The following is a 14,416-nucleotide window of genomic DNA, read 5'->3' as shown; positions in this document are numbered from 1 at the left end:
ATTTACTTTTATTTTTTAGGCAATTTAGGCAAGTGGGGTTAAGTGACTTGGCCTGGGTCACACAGCTAGTAAGTATCAAGAGTTTGGTCTGAGGCCAGATTTGAACTCAAGTCCTCCTGACTTCAGGGCCGGTGCTCCATCCACTGCACCACCTAGATCCCCCTGTTTAGATGCTTTCTAAATTTATTCATTTTCCTATTGTTAATTTAATGTTGACTGGTATTGAACATGCATCAATTGCTTTAAAATTCTTCTTATCATTGAGCCTAGGTCACCCACTGAATCCCAGGCCATCTGTAGTCATCTGGACTTTTGTCTTGCTACTGGACTATGTTGAGTCAGACAAGTAGCCGAGGTTGATGAATATGTAGTTCTACCATGGTTTTACTTGTGTGAAACAGTGAAAAATGAAATGAGCTGAAGAAAGAGAATATTGTATGCAGTAACAGCAATATGGTTTTAAGAAGAACTTTGAGTGACTAAGTCATTTTGATTATTACAAATATCTAAAATAGCTCAAAGAACATATGCAGGAAGAAACTATCTATATCCAGAGGAAGAATTAATGAATAGTGGTATGTATAGAATTATTTTACATATACATGCATACATATATATGTATATGTATATGTTTGTGTTCATATACACATATACAGAATTGTGTCTTATGGTAGCCATCTCTAGGGCATGGGGTCAGAGGCTAGAAAAGGAAAAAAAAAACATTACATTTTATGCTTAAAAAGAAAAATAAATTGTCCATAATTGATTTCAAGTTCAATGTACAATAATTTTTTAATTGTACTATGTTATGGAAATATTCTGTTTATTCCATTAATGAAATATATATATATATATACATATACATATACATATAAATACACATATATGTATACATATATATGTATGTATGTGTATATATGAAGCCAATTTCTATAATAGATTTACTCATACTGAAAGAGAGGAGACCCATGAACTGTTGTCTCCACACTAAAAATGACTCAATCAGCCAATACTTATGAAATCTACAGTATGTTACAAGAAATGTACTAAGCTCTTCAGAGGACTAAAATTGCCTTTACAACTATCTTATTAGCCCATTGAGTTGCTCCTGATGTGATTTAAGGTTTTGTTTCTGGCAGGCCTCCAAAATCAAAGTGCTCATCCCACTAACTCACATCTTAAATTATTGTTCCATTTTTTTCCCTGCAATTGTGGAAAATCGAAGACTGCAAAAAAAAGAAATCAGGCATTCCCTTTTGTAGAATCAGTATTCAGTATTACAATAAATTGTCAAAGAGCTTTAACAAATGGTTCTTAGGTTGATGCTACACTGTGAAGTACATTGTAATGATTTTCTGGCAGTCATTATTCTGAATTCAAATATACTTGTTTCATTTACCTAATAATTTTCATGACTACCTTTCAGATGCTTGTAGAAACCAAACATGTGAACACCAGAGAGGGCAGTAATTGAATAGGACTCAGAGAATTAATTGAAAATCACCATAAATTCCATGCGAATAATTTAGCCAGGAGTCATAGAATCCATATAAATGATCTTATTGAGAAATGATTTTCAGATCCATCAATTTCCTCAAGGTTTCCTTCACTTCATTGTTCCTTAGGCTGTATATCAAAGGATTTAGCATAGGAATAACCACTGTGTAAAAAACAGATCCCACTTTGATTACAAGCCATGAGTTTTTGGAATTGGGAAAACAATAGAGGAAGAGGATGGTGCCATAGAAGATGGTAACAGCTGTCAAGTGGGAGGCACAATTGGAGAAACCTTTATATCTCCCACTGGCTGAATGCATTCTGCGGATAGTGACAGAAATAAAAAGATAGGATGTAAGAATAATGATGAGGGTGCAAAATGTATTCAGATTCATAATGATAAAAAATATTAACTCACTGAAGTGTTTATCAAAGCAAGAAGCAGATAGGAAGACAGAATATTCACATACAAAGTTATCAATGATTTTGTTCCCACAAAATGACAATATAAGAAGTGAGTAGGTGAGTGCAATAGAACAAATTATTCCCCATGTGTATGCCACAGTCAGTAGCAGGGCACAGAGTTCTGGGGACATAAAAACTGTATAGAGCAAAGGATAACATATAGAGACAAAGCAGTCATAGGCCATCACTGCCAACATGACCATCTCTGTTATCATACGTCACAGCAATGGAAAACTGTGAGATGCAACCTTTGATGGAGATGCTTCTGTCTTCTGCAAGTAAATTTTCTAGTAATTTTGGTGTAACTATAGTGGAGTAACAGAAATCCACAAATGACAAGTGACTGAGGAAAAAGTACATGGGAATGTGGAGTTTGGGGCTGATCTTGATGATCACAATTATGCCCAAGTTTCCCACCACAGCGAGTGCATAGATGGAGCTCTGGGTAATCAGAGAATCCTAAGAGGATGATCATGACAGCAGTACTCTGGTTCTTGTCAGTGCTCACCATGATTCCTGTTGGAGAGAATTAGAAATGGATCATGAGAAGCAAAACATAAGTGAAATTGAGAAACAGAGGATAAGGGGCAGGATTCAAATTGGTAATTGTTGTTATAATTATGGAAATAGTAATAGGATTAGTTTCATTCCTTAGCACTTACTTTCAAGTCCTATACATTTGAATTGAGAGAAAATGATGGAATCTGAAAGAAGCTAAAGGAAGAGTGACATAGATAACGGTCAGAAAGTATGTGTGGTTATAAATTTGCAGAATCTAACATAATCTATGCTTTAACAAATGTCTCTTCATGAAAATATATTTAATCCAGAACCTTTAAATGAAGGAGGACCCACTTACTCCTAAGGCAATCTGTTTCACTTCTTTACACCTGAAAATGGAAGGATAAAGTTTCATCTGCCCTTCCTTTTTGTATTCATAATATTATCTTGAATATATCATTTCTACCCATTTGATCTTTTTCAGTGCCATGGAACCCAGCAAAAGAAGTCTCATATCTTTTTCACAAACAACCTTTAAAGTATTAGAAATATATATAATTTATAACCCCTAAACTATTTCTCTACTCTTTTTTATCAGGACGGTTGTCACAAAACAATAGAAAAGTAAAAGGCATGTCTTTCAATAATGTCAAAAATTGGACATTTTATTTGGAGTAATTTCAGTAGCAAGAATCCAGTGATGGATTTCTATAAAGAACGTATTTCAGTAGTTTTCCTGAAATGGTAACCCAATTGAGGTAATATGTCCATTAAAAATAAAAATTCACATTTAGCATTAGTATGCCTTAGAGGTAGCTAAGTGACTGAGTGTGTGGTGCTCTGTCAGGAAGACCTGAGTTCAAATTCATCCTAAGACACTTACTAGCTATATGGCCCTGAAAAAATCATTTAATCTCTGTTTGCCTTAATTTCTTCATTAATAAAATGGGGAAAATAATAGCAGTTACTTTGTAAGGGTTGTTATGATAATCAAATGTCATAATATTGGTAGTCAGTGCTATATTGATGTTACTTATTATTTATTTAAATGGCTTCATTCCCAACTCTGTGCCTTTATGACTGTGTAATCATCAATCCATCACTTCACCTATTTTTCCTGACATTTATAACACCAACAACAATAACTAACAGCTATATAGCATTTTCTATATGTCAGTTATTTTGTTAAATGATTTACAATTATTACTGGAATAACCTGGATAAGTAGTTGCTAGTACTATCCTAATTATACAGATTAGGAAACTGATGCGAATAGACATTCAAAGATGACTTGCCCAATGTTGCAGACCTAATAAGTGTCTTGAAGTTGGATTTGAACTGAAGTGTCTGAGTCAGTCCCTGACTTTTGGCCTAGATCTCTGTTGATTGCACTTTAACATATTAGGTTGGAATACAAAATATTTAAATGACTTTTCCAGGTCTAAAATTTTATAGCCATTGTGTTAAAGATATTTCCCAACCACTGCACTAAAATCTTATGGTCCTTTCCATTCTTTCCAAGTAGGATGAAAAGAATCTCCAGATAAAAAGGGAAGGTCTCTATTAGTCAAATCCGAGATTCACCTTTCTGAAGTTGTTTCTTGATAGCTATAGGCTGTAGTGGAAAGAAAGCCATCATGAAGCTATTGGGAAGAAGTAGAGAAAACCTGAAATGGGCTGTTTTAATGATCTGATCCATTATCTTTTCTGCCAGGGAGTACTTAAGTCTGTCTCTTTAAAGAAAACCACAACGTAAAGGGAGAGAGAGAGACAGATAGACAGAGAGAGAGAGAGAGAGAGAGAGACAGACAGACAGACAGACAGACAGACAGACAGACAGAAAGACAGGGTGAGACAGAGAAAGACAGAGAGAAGAGGGAGGGAGATGAAATCTGAGGAATTAGAGACCAAGTTCTCTTGAGAGTTAAGGTTGTTATAAGTTGGATGTGTGGATTAGTAAATGGGTCAGGGAAGATGGGATAGGAATTAGCATTCCAATTTGGATTTCTCTTTTTATAGAAGGCTATGAGAAGAGCATTATCCAGTTCCATAAATGTGCAGAAACAATGGCAGTGAGAGAGTGTACTGCCTGAAAACTGAACACTCTAAACAGGCAAATACAATTCTATGACTTATTCCAATGTCGTTTTTCATCCAAGAATAACACTGTTCAATTTTCTAGGCCTCTCTCTATAAGTTCAAAATATTTCTACATGTTGCTGCCACCCACTCTAAATATTTTCCTCCTCTTCCATCATTAACTGTACAAATTTCAACCTGTACTATTTATGTTCTTTCCTCACTTGAAACAAAGTTTATACCTAAGAATGTTTCTCATTAATTTTTGTCGTAATGCTGTGGCCAATACTTGGCATTTCATAAATTCTAATGAACTGCCATTTGCTTATTTTTCAAACATTTGTATGATCTCCTGACCTTCTATAAGGGATAACATATGCCTCTCCTAAGTATCATGACTGAGCTGTCCTTGTGCCCTTTTAAATGGCTTTACCAATTTCTCACATATATGATCAGTTAGAACATTGGTATGGAAAAAAAAAAATTTCTCATTGCAGTGTAGGAGTTGTTTATAACATATAATTAGAGAGTTACCTGAGACTTTCAGTCCTTTTTCAGTCATGTCTGCCTGTTCATGACCATTGGGATTTTCTTGGCTAAGATACTGGAGTGGTTTACCATCTCCTTCTTCAGCTCATTTTACGGATCAAGAACTAAAGCAATGGGGTTAAGTGACTTGCCCAGGGCCACACAGCTAATGCTTGTGTAAGGCCACATTTGATCTGAGACCTTCCCAACTCTAGTCCAGTGCAATATCCACTAAACAACCTAGAGGCCCCTTGTTATTCAGTCATTTTTTTCCTTCAATCTTATTGCCTGAGAAACTAGGTGGCTAAATGACTTATCCAAGGTCATTGAATTCAAACATTCCTTAATAAAATTTTTAGAGATAGAGATAGAGCAAAGATGTCCCTGACTCATTATTTCCACTGTACCACACTATTCTACCTGATTATATGATACTGTACATGCATACATCTATGTATGCATGTTTAGATATTCATGTATATACATACATACATACATATCATATATATGTATAAACACATACAAAGTTACACATAGACACACTCATGCAGGATAGTTAAGAAATGACCAATCAAAATAAAAGGTGGGTGGCTGAAATCTAGATACCCCCAAAAATCCTTCTATGTATTTGTCTATTTAGTTATCTAGATTTTCAACTGCTTTTTCAATCATACACATCTCTTCTCTGAATTTCTGGTGTCTTCAATGGATTTATATGCTCAGTGATTCTAGCACATACCTACAGAGTTATGATTTATTATCATCGATTTAAGGCTTGAAGACTTATCAGTCATCTAGTCCAGTCACTCATTTTATAGAGGAGGAGACTGATGCACTAAGGGGTTAAATGATTTGTCCAAGGCCATACATATATCACACAGGAGAGTTGTCATTCTGACATGATTACTTTGTGTTCATATCTGACTCTCTTTCCACTTCACTGCCTCTCATCTTCAAAACAATCAATTGCAGAATGGAAAGAATTCTGTTTGAATTATTGTCAAAACCAAATAGACTATTAAGATTCCTTAGCATGTATTTAAGTTATTCCATAAATTTACTCTATGAAGTCTTGTTTTCCTTCCCAATTGTATCTCTATAGCTTGCACTAGTTTCCATCCAAACAGTATATTCTATATAGCATCAACACAATCTATATTCTTGGCTCCATACCTTTGTTCTCACCATAGTTCTTACTCTAGTGACCTCTTTCTGCTTTTCTAATTGTAGAAATATTAAATTTACTGAAGTACTGAGCAAATATCTTAGTTTTTATACCATTCATTGAGATTCTATGTCCATTGAACATCTCTGAGTGTCTCTCCTCTCAAAGCTGTAAGACAATTTTTCTAGGGCACATTAGGCTCTTTTCTTTTAGTGCTAGTGTGGAATTTTGTGTGCAGCTGTCCACCTCCTTGACGTAGATTGAAATGAGTCCCTTCATGTCAAGAAATATAAATATATATACACATATATGCATATCTGTGTGTATATATACACATACAAGCATATATACACAATACAGATATATACATATGTACATATATGTATACATATGTATATACTACATATATATTTTTATATATTTAGTCATTCCAAATACTAAAGAAGATACATAAAAATTGGTGGAAGAGACATAAAATTGGTGGAAATAAACATAAAGAAGGAGGAAAAAAAGAAATATGAACGTGCAGGTTGCCTCACCAACTTAGTCTCTTCTTTTCAATGAGCTTTGATTGTTCAGAACATCTACCTGATATCAAGTCCAATCTCACTCTTAGTAACTTCCACTCCACTACTTCTGATTTTATACTGTGCTCAAGACAGCCATGATTCTCCCATTCTAATTCACATCTCATTTCAGAATCAATTGTTTCCCTTATTCTTGTCCATTCTGAGGGCAGTATAGTGTTTCAGTTCATAAATGTGTCTCAATCAATCAAGCCATTGCTTATTGTCAAACATTTCAGTTCATTGAAACATTGTGTTTAGGTTTTATAATTGCATGTAAGTCTGAAAATCTTTGAAAACAGAAGTCTAACAGAATTATTTTTAGAGTATAATCTAATGATAATTTAGGGTCAAAGAATATGATTACTGTGGTTCTTATTGAATGATAGATTTTTGTGCTTGACCTAGATCTTTGATTCCATGAGCATAAGGAACTTTAGACATGTAAAATGCCTGCGTTGATGCAGCTGCTGATATCTTTTGCAACTTATAGCTACAGACAATTCCTTAGGAGTAGAGAGTTAACTCATTTTTTTTTCTGTGTTCATTTTTATTCCATCAGGATGTTTCACAGGCAGAACATGAACCAAGGTTGTCCTTATTCCTAATCCAGACTTACTATGATTCCTGTATACCACTCTTTATAATTCCATTATGCATTTTTTAAAATTTTATTTTTAGATATATAATTCAGTTCCTTTCTAACATTATCTCCTGACAATTTTCCTATGTGAAGCCACAGTTGCTATCAAATTGCTCTGCTCATTATTCTCTGCAAATAATGTATGCATTTCTGCTTTCATGCCTATGCACATATCATGTTCCCCAAAGTGTAATGCCTTCTCTTTTGATCCCTACTAAATTTAGTCTAGCCTTTAATGTATACCTTCCTCAAGTTAAGCTTTTGCTCACAATCCTACTCTCCTCAGCCACAGACATTTTTCATTCCTCACAATTTCTGTGGTTTTAATTGTGACTGCCTTTGAACCTTTGACATAAGCTACATGATATTAGTATCGATTTTCGTATGTACTAAAAAGCTATTGTAGGAAAGGACTATGGCTGGAAGGGACCTCCTAATATTCATGGATATTAGGTTCCCTACACAATAATGGTAACTGAAAAGTGAATGATGATGATAATAACGGTGAAGATAATGATGATAAAGGTGATCTAAGATAGGCCTTCCCATTCTCTCTTTATTTTTGGCAGTTCCTTTCTGATTTATCATTCAAGGAACTATTGAAGGGAATATTCTAGCTTCCAGTCAATAGACCACAAAAAAAGGTTTAAAAGGAAATTACCAGACATATGTACTCACCAGAACATAGATTCTTTTGGATGCCTCATTTCCTAGATCCATAGTACAGACAATATATCTTATAATATATAATTTTCATGACTAGATCCCTCCCTTCCTAATAAACCTCAGAATTAATCCACTGTATACATTATTAACAGAAAACCACACTTTTTCACTGACTGTAAAATGAGAATGAGATTTTACAGCAAAGGTCAAAGGCAGAGACATGTCCTCTTATTCTATATGAAACTAGAGTATGATACTTATGCTGAGGATCTTACATTTGCCTCCAAACCCTTTGGGACCCAGTCCCTAGAGACTCTCTATTGACCCCAAAAGTGTGGGATCAAAAGAAGTCATTCCAGAAAAAAATGCCTCTGCTACCGCATTTTAAGAGAATGGAATTTTCTAGAAAGTATATTGGTCTTGAAATTAAAATTCCTTCACAAATATTAACATAGAGTTTCCACAAATTATAGAATGAATAATTAGATGCAAGTTATCATGTAATGGAATAATTTACCCTCAGAGGTCTTGGAGTAAGGTTTGGCCAACATCATCTTAATAAATGCTTATTTAGAGAACTTAATAATACTTCTTGCCTTCACCTTTCCAGGACAGTTAAGATTGTGTAAATGGTAATTGAGCATTTATCAAGTACTTTCTATGTTCCAGGAACTGTTGTAAAAAGGAGAAATATAAGTATAAACAGATGCTCAGCCACTTTTTTCAAAGAGCTTACATTCTAACGGGTGAAGATGACAAGAAAAAGAACCTGAAAGAGTCTACAAGGAAGTTTTCCCCTAAACTCTCCCTGATCTCTGTGTCGTTCATGATGTCTCAACCTCATCTAAGGACTCCCCCAAATTCAGCATAGGCTGCTCTGACAATATGGAGAGCTATGTGGAAAGGGAGGGATGCAAGAAGAACTGATCACAATATTTTTAGAATAGAAAGCAGGGGAAGGGCTCTGGAAGGAAGAATTGGTGGAATATGGGGAATAAACCCCGCATCCAATCAATAGCACTAAGCAACTTAAATGGCACTAAATAAACACTCCTTAAACACATGTACAGTGAATTTCCAGATACAAGGAAGAGTGAACCATGAAGGCTAAGCCAGGCCTTTTGGCATAATCAGAAATCAGTAAGAGAAACAATGATTAGATTGAAGAAATAAAATCAAACCATGGAAATAAGGGGACTCTTCAAATTTTCTATAATTATATCAAAACAAATAGTAAATGTCTGAATTAAATAAAACTGCCTGGAAATTTATTGAAATTTTCAGATTAGACCATTAGAATGCTAATACACCACCTTACTTGAATTATTCACCAAGGAGGATCTGCACAAGAGTGAATTTACTAAATGATTGAAACTTGCCCAATTTTTATGGCAAATGTTCCAAAATGTATGATGTTTGAAAGAATAAGGTTATCTCTGTAGAATATTAAAGCATGCATTCAAAGACCTGAATCCAAGATGAAAGTTGAAGCTTGAAAACTAGAAGAAACTCCTTTATTCCATGAATTTTATACAGTGTGTACTGTGGGTACTTTCCACACTGAAAAGGAATTAACCATCTTCATCCATTCGTGTGTGTGTATGTGTGTGTGTGTATTTGTGTATGATGTGTGTCTGTATTTCACAGGCTCTTCTGCTCATCTCATTGCTATTATTTTGCCTTAATACCTCTGATTGCCTACCATGTGACCTTGAAGCATTTGGTAAGTTAATATGCATTTTTAATTAAATTGTTTTTTTTTCCTCCTTGGCTCCTTTTTGTGGAGACTCTCAAATAGTTTGGAGCAAAAATATGATCAGAATGATTAAGTAGATTTTGCTTTATTTTATAGATATTCTGTTATTATTGCTATTATTTATCATGTTTTATTGGAGAACTAGGTCACTCAGTGCACAGAGCATGGCAAGGGGTCAGAAAATCTTGAATTCAAATCTGGCCTTAGACAATCTCTAGCTCTGTGACCTTGAGCTAGTCAATTAACTCTGTCTCACTTTCCTTATCCATAAAATGGTCTGGAGAAGGAAATGACAAAACACACTAGTTTCTTCCAAGAAGATTTGGACACAACTGAAAATATCTAGCAGCAGAATCAAGTAAAAAACTACTTGAAACAATAAACAACTTTAGCAAAGTTGCAGGCTTTAACATAAACCCACATAAATCATAGGCATTTCTATATATTATCAACAAAGCCCAACAGCAAGAGATAGAAAGGAGAAATTCTATTTAAACTTACTGTAGACATTTAAAATATTTAGGAGTCTACCTCCCGAAACAAACCCAGGAACTCTATGAACACAATTACAAAACAATTTTCAAGCAAATAAAATCAGATCTAAATAATTGGAAAAACATCACTTGCTCATGGGTAGGCCGAGCTAATATGATAAAAATGACAATTCTACCTAAGCTAATTTACTTATTCAGTGCCATACCATCAAACTAACAAAAAATTATTTTATAGACTTAGAAAAAAATAATAACAAGATTCATTTGGAAGAACAAAAGGTCCAGAATATCAAGAGAACTAATAAAAAGAAAAGCAGGGGAAGGTAGCCTAGCCATTCCAGATCTTAAATTGTACTATAAAGCAGCAATCATCAAAGCTGCTTGGAACTGGCTAAGAAATAGAGTGGTGGATCAGTGGAATGGGTTAAGTATGCAAGACACAGTAGTCAATGGCTATAGTAATATACTATTTGATAAACCCAAAGACCCCATCTTCTGGGATAAAAACCCACTCTTTGAAAAAAACTTCTGGGAAAACTGGAAAAGAGTATAGCAGAAACTAGGCATAGACCAAAATCTCACACCGTCAGACAAAATAAAGTCAAAATAGGTACATGATTTAGATATGAAGGCTGATACTATAAGCAAACAGAGAGCAAGGAAAAGTTTAACTGTCAGATTCATGTAGAACAGAGGAATTCATGACCAAACAGGAGATAGAGAATATTATGAAAAGCAAAATGGATAATTTTGATTACATTAAATTGAAAAGTTTTTGCACAAACAAAGTCAATGCAACTAAGATTAGAAGGAAAGTAGAAAATTGGGAAAGAATTTTTACATCCAGTCTCTCTGATAAGGGCCTCATTTCAAAAATATAGAGAATTAAGTCAAATTTAGAAGAATACAAGCCATTCCCCAATTGATAAGTGGTGAAAGGATATGAACAGACAGTTCTCAGATGAAGAAAATGAAGCCATCTATAGTCATATATAAAAAAAGCTCCAAATCACTATTAATTAGAGAAATGCAAATCAAAACAACTCTGAGGTACCACATCACACCTATCAGAATGGCCAACATGACAAAACAGGAAAATGATAAATGGTGGAGAAGATTTTGAAAATTGGAGCACTAATGCATTGTTGGTGGAGTTGTGAAATGATCCAACCATTTTGGAGAGCAAATGCCCAAAGGGCTATTAAAATGTGCATACCCTTTGACCCAGCAATAGCACTTCTAGGGCTATATCCCAAAGATATCACACCAATGGGAAAAGGACCTACATGTACAAAAATATTCATAGCAGCTCTTTTTGTGGTTTCAAAGAATTGGAAATTGAGAGGATGCCCATCAATTGGGAAATGGCTGAGCAAGTTGTGGTATATGAATGTGATGGAATACTATTGTGCTATAAAAAATGATGAACAGCCTGACTTCAGAAAAACCTGGAAAGACTTGTATGGTCTGATGCTGAGTGAAGTGAGCAGACCCAAGAGAACATTGTACATAGTAACAGCCACATTGTGTGATGACTAATATTGATAAACTTAACCTTTCCTGGCAATACAAGGATCTAAGACATCTCCAGAGGCCTTGAGATGGAAAATGCTATCCACACCCAAAGAAAGAACTATGGAAGTGGAATTGTTATTTTTTTTCTCTTCTGTTGAGTTTTGTTTCCTCTTTCTGATGGTTCCTCCTGTTGGCTTTAATTTCTACTTACAACATCAATAATGTGAAAATATGTTTAATATGAATGTAAATGTATAGTGTATATCAGATTGTATGCTGTCTTGGGGAGGGTGGTGGGGAGGAACAGACACAGCCTTTATATCTAAATCATGTACCTATTTTGACTTTATTTTGGCTTATGGTGTGAGATTTTGGTCTATGTCTAGTTTCTGCCATACTCTTTTCCAGTTTTCCCAGCAGTTTTTTTCAAAAAGTGGGTTCTTATACCAGAAGATGGAGTCTTTGGGTTACCAAATAGTATATTACTATAGCCATCGACTACTGTGTCTTGCATACTTAACCCATTCCACTGATCCACCACTCTGTTTCTTAGCCAGTTCCAAGCAGTTTTGATGATTGCTGCTTTATAATACAATTTAAGATCTGGAATGGCTAGGCTACCTTCCCCTGCTTTTCTTTTTATTAGTTCTCTTGATATTCTGGACCTTTTGTTCTTCCAAATGAATCTTGTTATTATTTTTTTCTAAGTCTATAAAATAATTTTTTGTTAGTTTGATTGGTATGGCACTAAATAAGTAAATTAGCTTGGGTAGAATTGTCATTTTTATTATATTAGTTCGGCCTACCCATGAGCAAGTGATGTTTTTCCAATTATTTAGATCTGATTTTATTTGCTTGAAAATTGTTTTGTAATTGTGTTCATAGAGTTCCTGGGTTTGTTTCGGGAGGTAGACTTCTAAATATTTTATGATGTCTACAGTAAGTTTAAATGGAATTTCTTTTTCTATCTCTTGCTGTTGAGCTTTGGTGGTAACACATAGAAATCCCAATGATTTATGTGGGTTTATTTTATAGCTTGCAACTTTGCTAAAGTTCTTTATTATTTCAAGTAGTTTTTTACTTGATTCTCTGGGATTCTCTAAGTATAATATCATGTCATCTGCAAAGAGTGATAGCTTTGTTTCTTCTTTGCCTATTCTAATGCCTTGAATGTCTTTTTCTTCTCTTATTGCTAAAACTAACGTTTCCAGTACGATGCTGAATAACAGTGGTGATAATGGACATCCTTGTCTCACCCCCGATCTTATTGGAAATGCTTCTAGCTTGTTCCCATTACATATTAGGCTTGCTGAAGGTTTTAGATAGATGCTATTTATTATTTTAAGGAAGACTCCATTTATACCTATGCTCTCTAGTGTTTTTCATAGGAATGGGTGTTGTATTTTGTCAAAAGCTTTTTCTGCATCTATGGAGATGATCATGTAGTTTCTGTTAGTTTTGGTGTTGATATGATGGATTATGCTGATCGTTTTCCTTATACTAAACCAGGCCTGTATTCCTGGTATAAATCCTACCGGGTTATAGTGTATTATTCGTGTGATAAGTTGCTGTAATCTATTTGCTAATATTTTGTTTAAAATGTTTGCATCTATATTCATTACAGAAATTGGTCTATAATTTTCTTTCTCTGTTTTGACTCTTCCTGGTTTAGGTATCAGTACCATATATGTATCATAAAAAGAATTTGGTAAGATTTCTTCTTTACCTATTTTCCCAAATACTTTATATAGTATTGGAATTAATTGTTCTTTAAATGTTTGATAGAATTCACATGTAAATCCATCTGGTAATGGAGATTTTTTTTTCCTAGGGAGTTCATCAATGACTTGTTCAATATCTTTTTCTGAGATGGGGTTATTTAAGTATTTTTTTCCTCTTCTGTTAATCTGGGAAATTTATATTTTTTGTAAATATATATCCATTTCACTAAGACTGTCAAATTTGTTGGCATATAGTTGGACAAAATAATTCCTAATTGTTGTTTTAATTTTCTCTTCTTTGGTGGTAGTTTCACTCTTTTCATTCTTGATAATAGTAATTTAGTTTTCTTCTTTCTTTTTTTTTAATTAGATTGATCAAAGGTTTATCTATTTTCTTTTTTTTTCATAAAACCAGCTCTTAGTTTTATTTATTAGTTCAGTAGTTTTCTTCATTTCAATTTTATTAATTTTTCCTCTGGTTTTCAATATTTCTAATTTGGTGTTTAATTGAGGATTTTTAATTCATTTTTTAAAAATTTTTTTAGTTGTATGCCCAATTCATTGATCTCTTCTTTTTCTATTTTATTTATGTAAGCATTTAGAGATATAAAACTTCCCCTAAGAACTGCTTGTGCTGCATCCAATAAGTTTTGGTATGTTGTCTCATTATTATCATTCTCTTGAATGAAATTATTGATTGTTTCTATGATTTGTTCTTTGATCCAATCATGTTTTAGGATTAGATTATTTAGTTTCCAATTATTTTTTAGTCTATCTTTCCATGACCTTTTATTACAAATAATTTTTATTGCATCATGAT

At 34.0% G+C, this 14,416-nt stretch overlaps 1 pseudogene; it reads right to left on the bottom strand.

Annotated features, from left to right (window-relative positions):
- Positions 1–1,559: 1,559 nt before the first annotated feature.
- Positions 1,560–2,473, bottom strand: LOC114031563 (annotated as a pseudogene).
- Between the last annotated feature and the right edge of the window lie 11,943 nt (positions 2,474–14,416).

The sequence above is a fragment of the Vombatus ursinus genome, unplaced genomic scaffold, assembly GCF_900497805.2.
Source record: "Vombatus ursinus unplaced genomic scaffold, bare-nosed wombat genome assembly UNPS02015184.1, whole genome shotgun sequence".
NCBI classification, from domain to species: domain Eukaryota; kingdom Metazoa; phylum Chordata; class Mammalia; order Diprotodontia; family Vombatidae; genus Vombatus; species Vombatus ursinus.
Note: the sequence above shows the minus strand (reverse complement) of the source record. Positions and strands in the feature narration are given on the sequence as shown.